The sequence below is a fragment of the Athene cunicularia genome (genome assembly GCF_003259725.1).
Source record: "Athene cunicularia isolate RWA chromosome 1 unlocalized genomic scaffold, athCun1 chr1_part2, whole genome shotgun sequence".
In the NCBI taxonomy this organism is placed as follows: domain Eukaryota; kingdom Metazoa; phylum Chordata; class Aves; order Strigiformes; family Strigidae; genus Athene; species Athene cunicularia.
In genome coordinates this window covers 7,784,316-7,801,882 of record NW_020799092.1, presented here as the reverse complement: position 1 = coordinate 7,801,882, position 17,567 = coordinate 7,784,316, and the positions used below count along the sequence as shown (strand labels likewise).

Below are 17,567 nucleotides of genomic sequence, written 5' to 3'. Positions count from 1 at the left end.
ATAAGGCCAAATGCCGGGGGCTGCCCTTGGGCCACAACAACCCCCAGCAGCGCTACAGGCTTGGGGAGGAGTGGCTGGAGAGCTGCCAGTCAGAGAGGGACCTGGGAGTGTTGATTGACAGCCAGCTGAACAGGAGCCAGCAGTGTGCCCAGGTGGCCAAGAAGGCCAATGGCATCCTGGCTTGTGTCAGCAATAGCGTGGCCAGCAGGGACAGGGAAGGGATCTTACCCCTGTACTCAGCACTGGTGAGGCCGCAACTCGATTATTGGGTTCAGTTTTGGGCCCCTCACTGCAAAAAGGACATGGAATGACTCGAGCGTGTCCAGAGAAGGGCAACGAAGCTGGTGCGGGGTTTGGAGCACAGGTCGTATGAGGAGCGGCTGAGGGAACTGGGGGTGTTTAGGCTGGAGGAGGCTGAGGGGAGACCTCATCACCCTCTACAGCTACCTGAAAGGAGGGTGCAGAGAGCTGGGGATGAGCCTCTTTAACCAAGTAATAAGTGATAGGACAAGAGGGAATGGCCTCAAATTGCACCACGGAAGGTTTCAATTCGATATTAGGAAGCATTTATTTCCAGAAGGGGTTGTTAGGTGTTGGAATGGGCTGTCCAGGGCAGTGGTGGAATCCCCATCTTTGGAGGTATTTAAGAGTCGGTTTGGCATAGCACTGAGGGATATGGTATAGTTGGGAATGGTCAGTGTGAGGTTAATGGTTGGACTGGATGATCTTCAAGGTCTTTTCCAATGTAGATGATTCTGTGATTCTCATCATGAAAAATTTTCCTCTTGTGTCCAGTTGGAATCTCCCCAGGACTAATTTGTGTCTATCACCCCTCATCTTTTCTATGTGATTCCTTGTAAAAAGGGAGTCTCCATCTTCTTTGCCACCACCCTTTAAATACTGGAACATGATAAGGTCTCCCCTAAGCCCTCTCTTCTGAAAGTTGAACAGACCCAGTTCTCTAAGCATTTCCTCACATGACAGTATTCCCTGTCCCTTGATTATTTTTGTGACCTTCCTCTGGTCCTCATCTTTTTTTCTATAGTGGGGACTAAAACTGAAATCAGTATTCCAGGTGTGGCCTGACAAGCCCTGAGTAGAGTAGGATAATGACTTCATTATCTCTGCTGGTAATGCTCTTGTTGATGCAACCCAGCATTCTGTTGGCTTTTTTTGCCACTGCAGCACACTGTTCGCTCATACTGATCTTGTCCACGCCAGGTCCCTTTCCAGGTGTGTTTGGATGGTGTGGCTGGTTTTGTCAAGTCTGCTTGTTCAGGGCCAAAGCAAGTGCAGAGCCCCAGATTTATTTTTGGTTTGGACAGGCTGGAAATTAAGGAGAGAATTCCCTGCTAGCATCTTCTGTGTGGCTGGGCAGGTGGAGTGTTTGTATAGTGTATCTGGCTCTGTCAAGACTGCTTGTTCAGACCCAAAGCAAGCGCAGATATCTGCATTTGCTGTTATGCTGGTCAGGCATGCTCTCCAACCAGGTAGATGCCAGTTTGTGCTGCAGTCCTGGATTATGTTTTCCCAGGTGCAAGACTTTATGCTTGTCCTTGTTGAACTTCATAAGGTTCTTGTTAGCTCACTCTCCCATCCTATTCAGGACATCCTGAAGGGTGGCTCTCCCTTCCAAAGTGTCTGCTTCCTCACTCAGTTTGGTATCATCAGTAAACTTCATCAGGGTATACTTGATCCCATTATCTGGATCACTTATGAAGATACTAAACAGCATTGGGCCAAATATCAATCCCTGGGGGACCCAACTTGTGACAGGTTGCCAGTATTAAAAGGAGCTACTTACTACCACCCGCTGAGTATGGCCTGCCAGCCAGTTCCCCACCCATCACACACCACCTGTCTAGACCATAATGCATCAGGTTCTCTAGAAGGAGGCTGTGGGGAACCATATAAAAAGCCTTGGAGAAATCCAGGTAGACAATGTCCATCACTGGCCTCACATCGACCAAGCAGGTTACTGTGCTGTAGAAGGCAATCAGGTTTGTCAAGCACAATTTGCCCCTGGTGAATCTATGCTGGCTTTTCCCAATCATGTGCTTCATTTGACTTGTGATAGCCCCCCAGGGGGATTCTTTCCATAACTTTCCCAGGGATTCAAGTAAGACTGATGGGCTTATAATTTCCTGAATCCTCCTTTAAACTCTTCTTGCAGATGGGGGTGACATTATTCTTCTTTTTGTCTTCTGAGATATCTATCTCCCAGTCTCTACGACTTCTTACAGATTATGGAGAGTGGCCTTGCAACAACATCAGCCAGATCTGTTAACACCCTCAGGTGGATAATATCAGGGCCCATTGATCTGTAGGAGTCAAGCTCCTGTAATAATTTGCCTACCAACTCTTCCTTCACGGATGGTGGGTCTCTGTTTGCATCAACCTGGATTTTTGTTCCCAAGGCCTGGAGCCCAACAGTGCTGGTGTCATTAAAAAGATTTTGTTCCACTACTTTGGTTTAGCAGCTATTTAGCATTTATTAATATTTTGAGATAGATCACAAAATTAGGTTGTATAATTATTAACAGCACTTAATCATCGGCTAATTTAAGAGACTGATTCAATTAAATTTGTTACAGTCAAAATAGTGACCTAGTTAAAGATTTGACAATGGCAAGGGTCACCTGAAACTCACAGGGTTGCACACACAGATGGAGATTAAATCAAATCACATGTACAGACAGGCAAACAATTATGAATCAAATTACACACACACACAGACAGGTTAACCTATGATTAAAATTTCTCTTTGTGTGAGTTTCATGAATTACTAACTTTTATGTGCCAGCATTCCTTAACAGGTGGTCGGTGAACCTCACAAAATCAGGCCTTTGATTCCTCACAAAATCATCAGCAGACAATCCTTGCAAAACCTACCCTGAGAGGCATCCCAGCTCAGGGGGAGATACTGAGTCACCCAACCCACTATGGTCCCAGAGGTCTCAAAAGGTCTCACTTTTGGACTGCTATTTATAGGATCTTGAGATGATTGGCTTTGGTGAGTATTTTCCATTCCACAGTTTGTATTGAGAATTCTGGTAGACATTTCTGGTTCATTGTCACCCTGTACACCACAAGGGGATTTTCTTGAGTATTTCTTTTTATGTATGGGAGCAACTGACACCATCATAGGTTGGCTCTCTGGTTCAACTGCAGCACACATCCTCAGGGTTGTAGTAGCTGTAGTTTCCGTTACTTTACCATCAGATCCAGAGCCCTTCTCTTCCTCTTGAGGGTGCTGAACAGTGTTTAATAGCACTCAGTAGGAGTGGGCTAGGCCCCAGCATGTTGCAGTGAGCTGTGCTCTCTGGAATTACCCAGATGACAATATACTTCTTCCAAATATTTTACTAGTACTTCAGGATTCTGCACCAGTGCAGGAGCAAAGTTCCGATACACTGGAGGTGCCCAGTGTTCTAGGTACTTGCCCATGCTACTCTATTATTTTTTATTAATTTGTATTATGTTGTAATAAGTCGTAGCAGCCAAAATAATTCACACATCACAGTGTTCTTTGTTTCTGCAGGGCAGGGGCTGTTTATTTTCCTTAAATTCTCTTTTTCTCCTTACATTAATATATATACTCATACAATAATACATACTTATACTCCTATTAAAGCCCTTACTTCATAATAAACAAATCAGCAACTAGACAATCATCAACACTCTCTCCCACAAACAGTTCCATCCACCTTAGCACAGTCTGGCAGTTTCTTAAAATATTTCTCCTTCTCCAGGCCTACACAGAGCTAACATATTTCTTCCAAGGTCTGTTTCTCCTCAAGGCCTTGCTGCTTCTCTAGACCTATGCAGAACAGAGCTGATGCTGCATTCTGAGCCAGCACAGGACTGACCAGCACTTCTCTGAGCATGCACAAAACAGAGCTCCTGAGCAGAGCTGACTTGCTGATGTCAATTTGACTCTTTTGAATCACCCACAGCTGTACAGATCTGACAAGCCAATGATAACTTGCCTCTTAATCATCAGTCAGTAATACATTGAATCTCCCACAACTGCACAGAGCTGACACTCCCAGACTACTCCACACCCCCACCCACCCATAATTCTCCAACCTTGGAGTAGGTTTCCAAGTGATATTCTTAAATAGTTCCTTAACCCTGACCAAAACCTGAACCACATTAAGAAACACACTAGCTCCTAGCACCACAGCAACGATGTTAACGTGAACAATCCAAAGATATTTGCACTCCTTGAATTTCTCAAATACAATTGTAAATAGCCCCAGGACCAATGACTGCATACTATCATAGATAAGCATCACAGAGTAAAACAAAAACTTAACCCACCTCTCAGGGAAGATGAGCAACAGCATGGGAAACACGTGTTGTAAATGAGGTGTGTGATCGTTTGACTTTGGCTAAATGCCAGGTATCCACCAAGTCGCTCTATCACTTCCCCCCTCCCTTTTTCCCCTTGTTTTCTCAACAGGGCAAAGAGGGGAAAGAAAATAAGATAGACCAACCCTTGTGGGTAAAACAAAAGCAGTTTTAATATAAGCAAAGGTCCGCGCATGGAAGCAATAAAAGCAAACAGATTTATTCTCTACTTCCCATGGACAGGCGATGTCGGACCTTCTCAGGAGCAGGGCTCCAATACCCGTAGTGGTTGCCTTAGAGGACCAAGGGTGACCCCACCCCCTTCCTCCTTTCTCCCAGCTTTATACTGAGCAGATGTCACATGGTCTGGAATATCCCTTTGGCCAGTTTGGGCCAGCTCTCCTGGCTGTGTCCCCTCCCAAGATCTTGCCCACCCCATCCCACTGGGGGAAAAAATGTTGGAAAGAGCATTAGTGCTATGTAAGCACTGCACAGCAGTAGCCACAACACCAGGGTACTATCAACACCCTGCCAGCTCCCAACATTAAATACAGCACAGTGAGGGCTGCTATATGGGAAAACCAATTCCAGGTCAGCCAGACCCAGTACAGTCTCCACCCCTTATTCCATACCATATACATCAAGCCCAGGTCCCACATAATAATATTCATTTATCCATTCCATAAGCTTTCTTCACTCCTTCAGATGTTCAGTGACTTGGCCCACATCTGTCAAGATAGATGTTCAGGACAGAAGTATATTTGACTGTTGGACACCAGCACCAGCTAGCTTTGGGTAGTCATTGCACATATCTGGTTCTTTGTGAAATTCACCCTTCGTAGTTCCTACTTCCTCCATCACTTCCAGCAACATACAACTCACGCCACAGATTACTTTCCCCCCAAGGTTAAATGTCCTTGAGGCACACACTGAGCAGCCCCAAACTCCCGCATTACCCACCAAGTACACCCAGGCCTCTGAGCAAAAACAATCCCATGAGTGGGCTTGCCTTTTCCCAAGGGAGGAGCAATCCACACTGCCTTCCCCAGCCATTTCCCTGTGTGTACTACTGGGACCATATCTCCTCCCACAGTATGAAGGGATTTTGTTTGGGCAGGACCAGGACGGTTAACAGATCCTCTGGTGTTAATTAGCCAAGTGGCTTCTGCTAAATTTATATCCCAGTGCTTCCATCCCCCATTGTCCAATGCTCTCAACATAGTCTTCAACAGTCCAGTATATCTTTCAATCTTTCCAGATGCTTGTGTGTAATCAGGGATGTGATACACTCACTCAATGCCGTGTTTCTTTGCCCAGGAGTTTATAAGATTATTTCGAAAATGGGTTCCATTGTCTGATTTGATTCTTTGAGGAGTACCATGCTGCCATAAAATTTGCCTTTCAAGACCTAAGATGGTATTTTGGGCAGTGGCATGATTTACAGTGTACATTTCAAGCCAAGCCATAGTTGCTTCCACCATGGTGAGTATGTAGCGCTTGCCTTGGCGTGTTCGTGGCAGTGGTCCAATATAGTCAATTTGTCAGGCCTCACCATATTGAAAACTCAGCCATCATCCTCTGTTCCAGGGAGACTTTACTCGTGTGGCTTGTTTGATTGCAACACATGTTTTACATTCGTGAGTGACCTGTGTGATGGCCCCCATGGTCAGGTCCACCCCTTGATCACGATCCCATCTGTACGTTGCATCTCTCCCGAGATGCCCTGAAGTTTCAGAGGCACATGGAGCTACAAAGAGCTCACCCTTACGCTCCCAGTCCAGGTCCAGCCAAGCTACCTCAATTTTGGCCGCCTTGTCTACTTGCTCATTGTTTTGATGTTCTTTGGTGGCACAGCTTTTGGGCACATGAGCATCTATATGACGTACCTTTAGAGCCACGTTTTCCACTCGGGCAGCGATGTCCTGCCACAATGCAGCAGCCCAGATGGTTTTAACTCTTCACTGCCAATTGTTCTTCTTCCACTCCTGTAGCCACCCCCACAGGGTGTTAGCCACCATTCAGGAATCAATGTAGAGATACAGGCCTGGCTACTTTTGTCATTCAGCAATCTCTAGGGCCAGTTGGATCACTTTTACTTCTGCAAACTGACTTGAATCACCCTCTCCTTCAATGGCCTCAATGACTTGTGTTGTCCTCCACCTCCTCAGGCAATGTTCCAAAATCTCTACCTTCTGGCCAGTCCATGATCTCTTCCAGGATCCCTGAATGGTTGGATTTTGCCTGTCGAGCTTGTTGTGTGATTAACTCTACCCCTTTACTCCAGGTAGCACTGATTGCATGGTGCATAGAAGGCATATTTCCTTTGAACATCCAATGTCATGGTGTAAACACACTAACGGTCACTCACTGAGGAGACCAACTCCAGTGCAGGTAAGACTGCAGTGGGGGTATTCACCACAAAAGGGCCGAGAAAAGAGCTTTTTTTTGGGGGGGTTGCATCTTTTTGGAGCCAAAAACATGGCTAACCTTCTCTAAGGAGACTGTCAAGCCAGTGGGTGGGCAGCTGAGGCAGCGTGGGCTCTGGGTGGAGCCAAGGGCCAGTGGCACCTGTTTTGAATGAGGTATAACCACACCAGCAGTCACTCACCAAGGAGACCAGCTCACATCCCACACCTCAGTAACAAGCTGGGTGGGCTTCCATGTTGGCGTGGGTGGAACAAACACCACCTACCATTGATTTGGTGATAAGAACCCTGTGGGAGGTCACCAAGCTCAGGGTGATCTGATAGTACTTTACTGTGAGTGAACCGAGGCAGCTTGTAAGGCACGGCTGAGTCTCTGCCACTGGACAAGGTATATTTGATCCCTGCAAACAATTGATCAGTTCCAGAGAGAGAGAGGAGGGAAGGAACTGCTCTGGGGGGAAGTGAGAGCACAGCGTGTGAGAAACAGCACACAGGGATTGGTTCTCTCCTGGCTAGAGAAAAGACCATGGTCCTAACATGGCCCAGAGGCAGAGCGATGAGGAGTGTGGGAACCCAGACAGAGGTGTTGCACAAACAGGCGTCTGTGCAGGTCTCTGCCTGCTGAGTGTGCCTGAGCCTGGCACTTGAATCAGAGGGAGTCAGAGACACCATTTGTTTGCGGTGTGATCAAGTAAATGATCTGCTCAGGCAGGTGGTTGAATTGAGAGAGGAAGTAGAAAGGTTGAGAACAATCAGAATACAAAAATTAGATTGACTGGTGGAGCCATACTCTGAGACAAAGACAGCAGGTAGAGGCTCTACAAGAAATACATGACTCCCTCCCCTCCTCTCACCAGGCAGAAGGAGGGCATGTGGGGCACAGGGGGGAATGGAGTCAGGTCCTTCCTTGGAAAGGCAAGCAAAAACCTCCTCTGCCCTCCTAACCTTCTCAGTTGTCATTATACAATAGGTATGAGGCATTGGAACTAGATGGCCAGCCAACTGAAGATGGAAATGAGGAGCCATCTAGTGAGTCATCCACTGCTTGTCCCTCAGCCTCAAGACTTGTAACTTCTTCAAGTAAGAAGGAGAGGGTAATTGTAGTGGGTGACTCTGTTCTGAGGGGTATGGAAGGGCCCATATGTCGACCAGACCCATACCAAAGGGAGGTCTGCTGCCTCCCTGGGGCTTGGGCCAGAGATATTAAAAGGAAAGTCACTGCTCTGGTGCAGCCTTCTGATTACTACCCCTTATTGGTTATCCAGGCAGGTAACAATGAGATGGTAGAGAGAAATCTAAGGTCACTCAAAAAGGACTTCAAGGCACTGGGGTGGCTAATTGAAGTCTTGGGAGCTCAGGTCATGTTTTCATCAATCCCTCAAGTGGAAGGGAAAACCACTGATAGAGGGTGGAAGACATATCTGATTAACACATGGCTCAGAGTCTGGTGCCACCGTTGGAATTTTGGGTTCTTTGACCATAGCGAGGTTTATAAGGCACCTGGTCTGCTGGTGACAAATGAGACAGGTGGGATAGAGCTGTCCAGAGGGGAAAAGGATTCTGAGGCAAGAGTTAGCAGGGCTTATTGTCAGGGCTTTAAACTAGATATGAGGGGGGACAGGGAGAGAACCAGGCCTGTTAGGAATAAACTCAAGGGAAGTGTGCCAAAGCTTGAAGGAGGTGGACTGGTGAGGGCTCTCCCTCTGCCACTTCATTTGAGAGAAGGGAAAGATGTTTAGGAACCATGGAAGCACCAGAGAAGGGTCTGGTAGGGAAGGGGGCCCACACTCAAAAAAAAGATGTTGGATTCATTAGCTCATCTCAAGTGCATCTATACCAATGCACACAGTATGAGCAACAAACAGGGGGAGCTTGTGGCCATGATGCATCACGAGAACTATGACATAGTAGCTATAACAGAAACATGGTGGGATGCCTGACATGGCTGGAGTGCTGCAATCGATGGCTACAAGCTCTTCAGGAGTGATAGACAGGGAAGGAGAGGTGGTGGAGTGGCCCTGTATGTAAGAGAATGCTATGACAGCTCAGAAATCAAGTATAGTGATAACGGGGTTGAGAGTGTTTGGAGTAGGCTAAGGGCCAATAAAGCAGCTCTTGCTGTGGGAGTCTGCTATAGACCCCCCAACCAAAGTGGTGAGGTGGATGAAGCTTTCGATAAACAGTTGGGAGAAATCTCACGGTCACTTGCCATTGTTCTTGTGGGGGACTTAACCTCCCAGATATCTTCTGGGAACACAACACAGTGGAGAAGGAGCAATCCAGGAGGTTCCTGGAATGTATAGAGGATAACTTCCTCACACAGCTGGTGAGTGAGCCGACCAGGGAAGGTGCCTCCTGGACCTGCTTCTTATGAACAGAAGAGCTTGTGGGGGAAGTAAAGGTTGGAGGCCGTCTAGGGTGCTGTGATCATGAGATGATTGAATTTTTGATCCTTCAAGAAACAGAGAGGGATTAGTAAAAATGTCACCTTAGACTTCTGGAGGTCAAACTTTGACCTGTTCAAGAGACTGACTAACAAAATCCCTTGGGAGGCTGCCTTGAAAGAAATGGGAGTCTGGGAAGGCTGGACATACTTCAGGAGTGAAGTCTTAAAGGCACAGGAGCAGGCTGTTCCCATGTGTCGAAAAACAAGCAGATGGGGAAGGAGACCGGCCTGGCTAAACAGGGACCTTTGGCTGGATCTCAAGAACAAAAGGAGAATCTATGACATTTGGAAGAGGGGGCAGGTCTCTCATGAAGACTATAAAGATGTAGTGAAGCTATGCAGGGTGAACATGAGGAGAGCCAAAGCACAGCTGTTAAGAATAACAAAAAATGTTTCTATAAATTAATTAATAGCAAAAGGAGGAGTAGAGAAAATCTCCCTCCCTTACTGGATGCAGAGAGAAACATGGTAACTAAGGATGAGGAAAAGACTGAAGTGTTCAACACCTACTTTGCCTCAGTCTTTAGAAGTGGAACTGGCTGTTCCCTGGACACCCAGGCTCGTGAGCTGGGAGATGGGGAGGGGAAGCAGATTGAGGTCAGCACAGTTGAAGAAGAGGTGGTCAGAGACCTGCTACACCACTCGGATGCACACAAGCCTGTGGGACCAGATGGGTTACACCCAAGAGTGCTGAGGGAGTTTGCAGATGTGCTCGCCAAGCTGCTTTCCATGATTTACCTCAAGTCATGGCTAACTGGGGAGGTCCCACTGGACTGGAGAGCAGCAAATGTGACACCCATCTACAAGAAAGGCAGAAAGGATGATCCAGGAAACTATAGACGTGTCAGTCTGACCTCAGTGCCAGGAACGGTCATGGAACAGGTCATCTCAGGTGCCATTAAAATACATATAATGAGGACCAGGGGATCAGGCCCAGTCAGCATGGGTTTATGAAAGGCAGGTCCTGCCTGACAAACCTGATCTCCTTCTACGACAGGACAACCTGCTTATTGGATGAGGGAAAAGCTGTGGATGTTTTTTTACCTTGAATTTAGGAAGGCTTTTGACACCGTTTCCCATGGCATTCTCCTGGCAAAACTTGCTGCTCACAGCTTGGATGGGCACACACCTCACTGGGTAAAAAATTGGATGAATAGCTGGGCCCAAAGAGCTGTAGTGAACAGAGTTAAATCTGGTTAGCTCCCAGTCACGAGTGGCATCCCCCAGGACTTGTTTTTGGGGCCACTCCTGTTTAACATCTTTATTGATGATCTAGATGAGGGGTTCTAGTGCACCCTCAGTCAGTTTGCAGATGACACCAAGTTGGGTGGGAGTGTTGATCTGCTCGAGGGCAGGGAGGCTCTGCAGAGAGACCTGGACAGGCTGGAGCCATGGGCTGAGCCCAACTGCAGGAGTTTCAATAAGGCCAAATGCCGGGGGCTGCACTTGGGCCACAACAACCCCCAGCAGCGCTACAGGCTTAGGGAGGAGTGGCTGGAGAGCTGCCAGTCAGAGAGGGAACTGGGAGTGTTGATCGACAGCCAGCTGAACAGGAGCCAGCAGTGTGCTCAGGTGGCCAAGAAGGCCAATGGCATCCTGGCTTGTGTCAGCAATAGCGTGGCCATCAGGGACAGGGATCTTACCCCTGTACTCGGCACTGGTGAGACTGCAACTCTATTATTGGGTTCAGTTTTGGGCCCCTCACTACAAAAAGGCCATTGAATGACTCGAGCGTGTCCAGAGAAGGGCAACGAAGCTGGTGCAGGGTCTGGAGCACAGGTTGTATGAGGAGCGGCTGAGGGAACTGGGGGTGTTTAGTCTGGAGAAGAGGAGGCTGAGGGGAGACCTCATCGCCTTCTACAGCTACCTGAGAGTGCAGAGAGCTGGGGATGAGCCTCTTTAACCAAGTAATAAGTGATAGGACAAGAGGGAATGGCCTCAGGTTGCACCACAGAAGGTTTCAATTGGATATTAGGAAGCATTTCTTTCCAGAAGGGGTTGTTAGCCATTGGAATGGGCGGCCCAGGGCAGTGGTGGAGTCCTCATCCCTGGAGGTGTTTAAGAGTAGGGTCGACATAGCGCTTAGGGATATGGTGTAGTTGGGAACTGTCAGTGTGAGGTCAATGGTTAGATGGATGATCTGCAAGGTCTTTTCCAACCTAGACAATTCTGTGATTCTGCAATTCTATAATACAGACAATTGCGGTGCCAAGAGGAGCTCTGCTTCTGTACCAACAACTTCTGAAGCAGCTCAAATCCCCTCATATGTTGCTAGCATCTCCTTTTCAGTCAGAGCAGAGTGGGCTTCTGATCCTCGATAATGGTTGACCTTGAATTTCATCTGGTATCTTCTGCCAGAGGCTCCATGTGAGGCCATGCTCCCCAGTTGCTGTGTAAATTGCATTTTGCACAGCTGGGCCTGTCCGAACAGACCCAAGAGCTACTGCCCAAGCTATGTCCTGTTTGATGTGCACAAAGGCTTGTTGTTGCTCAGGATCCCACTCAAAATGGTTCTTCTTTTAGGTTACTTGATAGAGAGGGCTCACAAGCCGACTGTGACCTGGAATACGCATTCTCCAAAATCCCACAAGTCCTAAGAAAGCTTGTGGGATTTTTTGTTGGTAGGCAGAGACATAGTTGCTATCTTGTTGACAACATCCATAGGCACATGACGGCGTCCATCTTGCCATTTTTTTTCCCCCCGAGAACTGAATCTCTTGTGCTGGTCCCTTGACTTTGCTTTTCTTTATGGCAAACCCAGCTCTCAGAAGAATCTGAATTACTCTTTTTCCTTTCCCAAACACTTCTGCCTCTGTCCCAATCCAATATCGGGGAGGGTTCTTGAATGATCCCAAGAGCGAAATTAAGACACAAACGAGTTTAGATGCTGTACAACCTTGTGAACTTTATTTTCCATAACAACTGATAATAGCATTAGGACAGAGAAAAGAAAGGAAAAGTCAGAATCTCTAAGCAAAACACATGGTAGAGATGCAGCAAGATTAATTACCACCACCATGAATCCAGCAATGGACCGTTGGCTCAGTCTCAGTGCTCCAAGCTCTGCCAAAGTCCCAGCTCTGAGGAAGGAGGACCAAAATCAAGAAAGGAGAACAAGAGTCCTGAGAGAGGAGTACGCAGTCCTTTTATTGCCCCAGTCCCCACAATTTCTCTGAGAAGAAAACCAGTTCCAGCTCAGCCAGACCCAGTACAACTCAACAGTCAGAATCCAATATAACTGTTAAGCAAGTACTCTTTATTGCAGTGCTGTGCAGCACTGGGGATCACTCCAACTACTAACAAAACTCTCTAATATACACAAAAAGCATACATATTCATCAGATTTCCTGGAAAGGGTAGTCTTATGCTGATGGGTTCTCAGAATTCTTTTACATAATCTGAGCATGCATAGTAAAAATAGAGTGAGGGTCTTCTCTCCCCCTTGGTGGTCCACATAGCCTTCCTCACACTATCTGCTAGTTGAACTTTGGGCTTCCCATGTCCATATATGCTCATGGAGTTGCCTCATCCATCCTTCAGCTCCTGTTTCAAGGTGTTTAGTTTAAACTGGCTTCCAGTCACTTACCTTGACACTGGCATCTTCTCAAGAGCTTGTCTTGCATTTTTTCAGGTCCCTGTTATCAGGGATGTACTATATATTCAGGGAGTTTACCACACTGTTGAAACAAAGAGGTTAACTGAACAGTCAGAATCCAATATAATTGTTAAGCAGGTATTCTTTATTGCAGCACTGGGCAGCACAGAATTGCTCCACTATGAGTGCTCCAACTACTAACAAAACCCTCTGACTAATATACACAAAAAGCATACATATTCATCAGATTCCCTGGAAAAGGTAGTCTTATGCTAATGAGTTCTTAGAATTCTTTTACATAGTCTGAGCATGCATAGTAAAAATAGAGTGAGGGTCTTCCCCCCCCATCTTCCTGGGGGTCCACATAGACTTCCTCACACTGTCCACTAGCTGAATTTTGGGCTTCCTATGTCCATATATGGTCATAGAGCTAGCTCATCTGTCCTTCTGCTCCTCTTTGCTTCAAGGTGGTTAGTTTCAACTGGCTTCCAGTCACTTATCTTGACACTAGCATCTTCTCAGGTGCTTATCTTTCATTTTTAGGTTCCTGTTATCAGTAATGTACTCAGGGAGTTTACCAGACTGTCCAAGGCCTGTTTTACCTCCACTAGGCAAGGAGTTACAGGTTTCAAGATATTTTGCAAATGGGTAAGACTACAGAGGGTAGCTAGGGAAAGAATATAAATGAAGTTGTATGTATTGCATAAAAAAATAACATTACCGGTTTCTATACATTAACGAGGGCAGGAGGTCCTGTAATTACACGTATACTTGCATCAACCTCCCTTCACTGTCCAAGGCCTGTTTTATCCCCACTAGGCAAGGAGTTACAGGTTTCAAAACATTTTACAAGTGGGTAAGACTACAGAGGGTAGTTAGGAAAAGAGTATAAATGAAATTATATACATTGCAGTAAAATACGAGAAAAATAAAAGCTAGTAAAACACAAGTGATGGTTAACATTAAAACTAAACATCCTACTTTACTGGTTTCTATACATTAACAAGGGCAAAAGATCTTGTAATTTCAAGTACACTTACAGCAACTTCCTTTCATCTTGGTCTTAAAACGGGTCAGTGGTCAGTCTCATCTCCCACCACCCCCACATCTTTATCTTTCCCCATTTACTGCTGCTTTTCTTCTCAATCATCCATCATGTGGCACCTCCTGGGATAGGATGTTCCCCTCCTATCAGTCTTTTTTGCATTAACCAGACATGCACTGTTTATATAAAGCTGGAGTAACTCTCTCCCTTATCTCCTGGTTCCTTCTTTTGATCACAACACTTTTAAATCAGTGGCTTACCCTGTCATAGTTTAGAATGAGTAGAGTAGAAAATTTCCTGGAGATATCACTAGGATGCCCATCAAGGGGCCAGTTGTGTACCCCCCTAACCTGTACAAATGAGAGACCAGCCCTTACAGAGCTGGACCATGTCAGAGTCCAGTACTCTCTGACCAAGTTTTTAGATATTCCACATGAGAAAGGTTTAAATGTTTTAATAATCAGATTTACTTGTTAGAAGATACTTGACATTACACAGTGGTTTGATTTAGCAGAGTGATGCAGCAATGACCAAAAGCACAACAGAAGCATAACATAGTAATTGCAGTCTAAAGCTTGATCACAGTACAAACATGATTCCTATTACTGGTCTCTATATGCTCACAATCACAGTGCTGGGCATCCCCAGCTGCTGGGAAGGAGTACAAGAGTTGGAGCTGACCTGCAGAAACAAACTCCACAGCTCCCCAAGAGTTATAAAGCAGGTATGTTTATCCTGGTGCCAGGGTGCAAGGGGATTGCTCCTAAAAGCTTGCACACCAACAGCACATTTTACCAGAAGTTTCTATAGCGTAGATTGTCAGCTCCCGCTCAGATGAAGGAGACAAATGACTCAGATTCACAAATCTCCAATGGAGTGGACAATGGTGAGACAAGTCCCAAAGTCCAAACATTTATTTACTACCCACGATGTACTAATTGAGCTAATTGAACATTGTACTCATTGGCTAAGTATATAGTGGATGGTGGCAAGCAATACAGTATACCTTGCATTTCTTAATGCTAGTGAAGGAAAAAAGGGCAAAAAGGAAAGGAGAGACAGAGGGAATAGGGGAATAGAGATCACCAGTCTGGGTTTCTGTGTTGATCCCACCAGAAAGGGTTCAAGGAGGCATCTGTCATCTTCACTGCACTCTACAGGCCTCCCCCCCCTTTCCAACCCTTGATTTATACACACTTTCCCTTGGGTCCCATCCCCTAGGTTGACCCACATACCTACATATCCCACATATGGGGAGAGGTAAGATGTTTCATGGGATGATGTCATTAGCATGATCATGTTAGTCTTCATCAGCATATTGAGGGGAGTCAGGTCTAATATGCATTTCATGGAAAATGAAGCGAAGGGTCATTCACCAGACAGATGGCCCTTGAAATCTGGCCAGGTGCCCCAGAGCAGAACTGTCCTGTCTCCACAGGGATCCCTCCTCCAGCTGCATCTTGTGTTATTCAGGCAGCCTTATCAGCTTCAGCCTCTACACCATCCACCCTGTGACTATAGTTTCATCTTGTGTTTGAGACATTCCTTAACTCAGAGGGCCTCAACTTTTATCTCTTTCTCAGACTGTTTTTCTCAGTCTGTGTTTCTAGCAGGCCTGGCTTTTGTCTCTCACATAGATATACATATTCATAGGGTTACACAATACAAACATATATATGCATAACTAAGGTGGAGTTAGTTCAAAACGCTTGTGTCAACAGTTCTAAAATGCCTGCGTATTGTCTCCTGGTGGTCTTCCAGAGGAAGGCTCACAGTCTTCCTCACCATGTACTTACCACCTTTCACATAGAATGCTGAGTTGGCCAGGCCCTACACCACAAAACCGGTCTCAGCCAGACAGCCGCTCCAAGCTGTTCTTGTTACCTCTTTACTTCATGTCTCAAGGCTGACTGCTACCTTCTTACCATACTATGCTAATCCTCTGTCTGCTAAGCTACAGTAAATATTGTTACTAGGGAAAAGAACAAACCCTATGTTTCTTGACTAATAGCCTCCTCAAGCCCGGAGCTCTCTTCAAAATTCATTTTGGCCCAAGCCACATATCCAGTTCCCTCCCTCTCCTACTGATCTGGCTAGCTCAGGAAGACATTCATATCTTTTTGATTAACTCAGGGAACAATCCATTGTTGATCCATTCAACTTACACAGCCATTTATCTGAAACAAAGGCCACCCTTTAGTCCCCATTTTGTTGAGCTATGGTCAGCATTTGTTACAACAGCTATCATCATTCCCTCTATCCTTCCCTGAAACTCATGAGCCTGTGCCCATCTTCTCCAGGCTTTCTTCCATTGTAGGGGCTTGTTGATCAGTCACACACCTGCACCATTGTTTTGCCAATTATTAGGCCTAGCATAAAGGACACAGCCAGCATAAAGATGAACCAATCACTAAATTGTCTTTGATACAAAAGGGTCAGTACATGGGTGAGCACTGGGGGTACAAACAAGTCAGATTATACATAATTGACAGCAATCCCACTGACCCCAATAACGGGTGGAATAAATGGTGAAATGCAGTTTCCCATAGAAGGAACAGGAGACAACCCAGTCAACAAACCAAACACATGAGACCAAGGAAGCCACATACTGAATCTCTACACAGCCCACGTTTACAAAAGCCAGACCTGACTAGAGCCCAGTCCCAGGGAGGCAGGAGGTCCTTCCCCAACAGGGAACTCTGCAAAGTGCATCCACCTCACAGACAGACACTGCCCCTTCCTGCAAGGGGTCCCAGCTTTTATCCCCAAGTGGGACACCTGACCCTTGTTTACTTAATGTGGGACACCTGGGGCTCATTTACCTAATGGCTCTCCCTGCAAGGTCAGCCAGAAGCTTAAAGGCAAACTCACCCCCCCTTTGTGAAGGGCTGTGGGAATCACCCCTATGTCAACCTTAATTTGGGGCTTGGGGCTGAAACCCCAGCATTTCACTTGGCCCCTTGACATATGGGTGGACCACAGCCCTCACACAATCTCTAAGTGTGACATCTTTATCTCGTATTTGGCTACAGACACTGCCACAGTCATCTCAGCTGCTTCTCTTCATATATTTCACTGTTGTGGTCTTTTTCATTGGAAGATCAGTGTGACTGTGGATCTGAAGCTGATGTCATCTGCTCAGCACAGTTCAGCATCAACTGGTATTCCAGCCTGTACACTGCCCATTCAGGTTGAATACATTTGTCACAGGAGTGATTTCATATTCCTGGTGGTGCCACACAAGATCTAGAAGATCTCTGGCCTCGATTTATCTTTACCAGTTCTAATGCATAAAGATCTAGCCCAGCAGCCTCTGGAGTGGCCCGGTAGGGGGCCATTGCACCTGGAACCATTTCCCAGTAGGTTAAAGTTTCAATTGCCATTAGAGGCTTTATTTGCAGATTTGGGCATAGTCATATGCATCAAGGGTGTCTCCATCTCCCTGATGGGTCTATTGTTGAGGGTGTGGAGCACACCTGTGAGGTTAGATCTCCATCGGGATAGGTTTCCCTTTCCCAGCTTTTTTAACTGCTCTTTCAAAAGCCCATTCATTCATTCAATTAATCCCGCAGCCTGTGGATAGTATGGGATATGGAAGATCCATTGAATGTTATGCTGCTCTGCATATTGCTGTACAAATTTATTTTGGAAATGGGACCCATTATCAGTTTGTATTTGTAAGGGGATGCCATAGTATAGGAT

General features: G+C 46.2%; 1 long non-coding RNA gene across 1 annotated transcript in view; it reads left to right on the top strand.

Annotated features, from left to right (window-relative positions):
* Positions 1-5,303: 5,303 nt before the first annotated feature.
* The window catches only part of LOC113491315, a 17,832-nt gene continuing 5,568 nt past the window's right edge, over positions 5,304-17,567 (top strand). The window contains exons 1-2 of the long non-coding RNA XR_003400377.1: positions 5,304-5,621; positions 11,857-11,861. This is a non-coding gene — a long non-coding RNA (uncharacterized LOC113491315). The remainder of the gene's footprint in view (positions 5,622-11,856; positions 11,862-17,567) is intronic.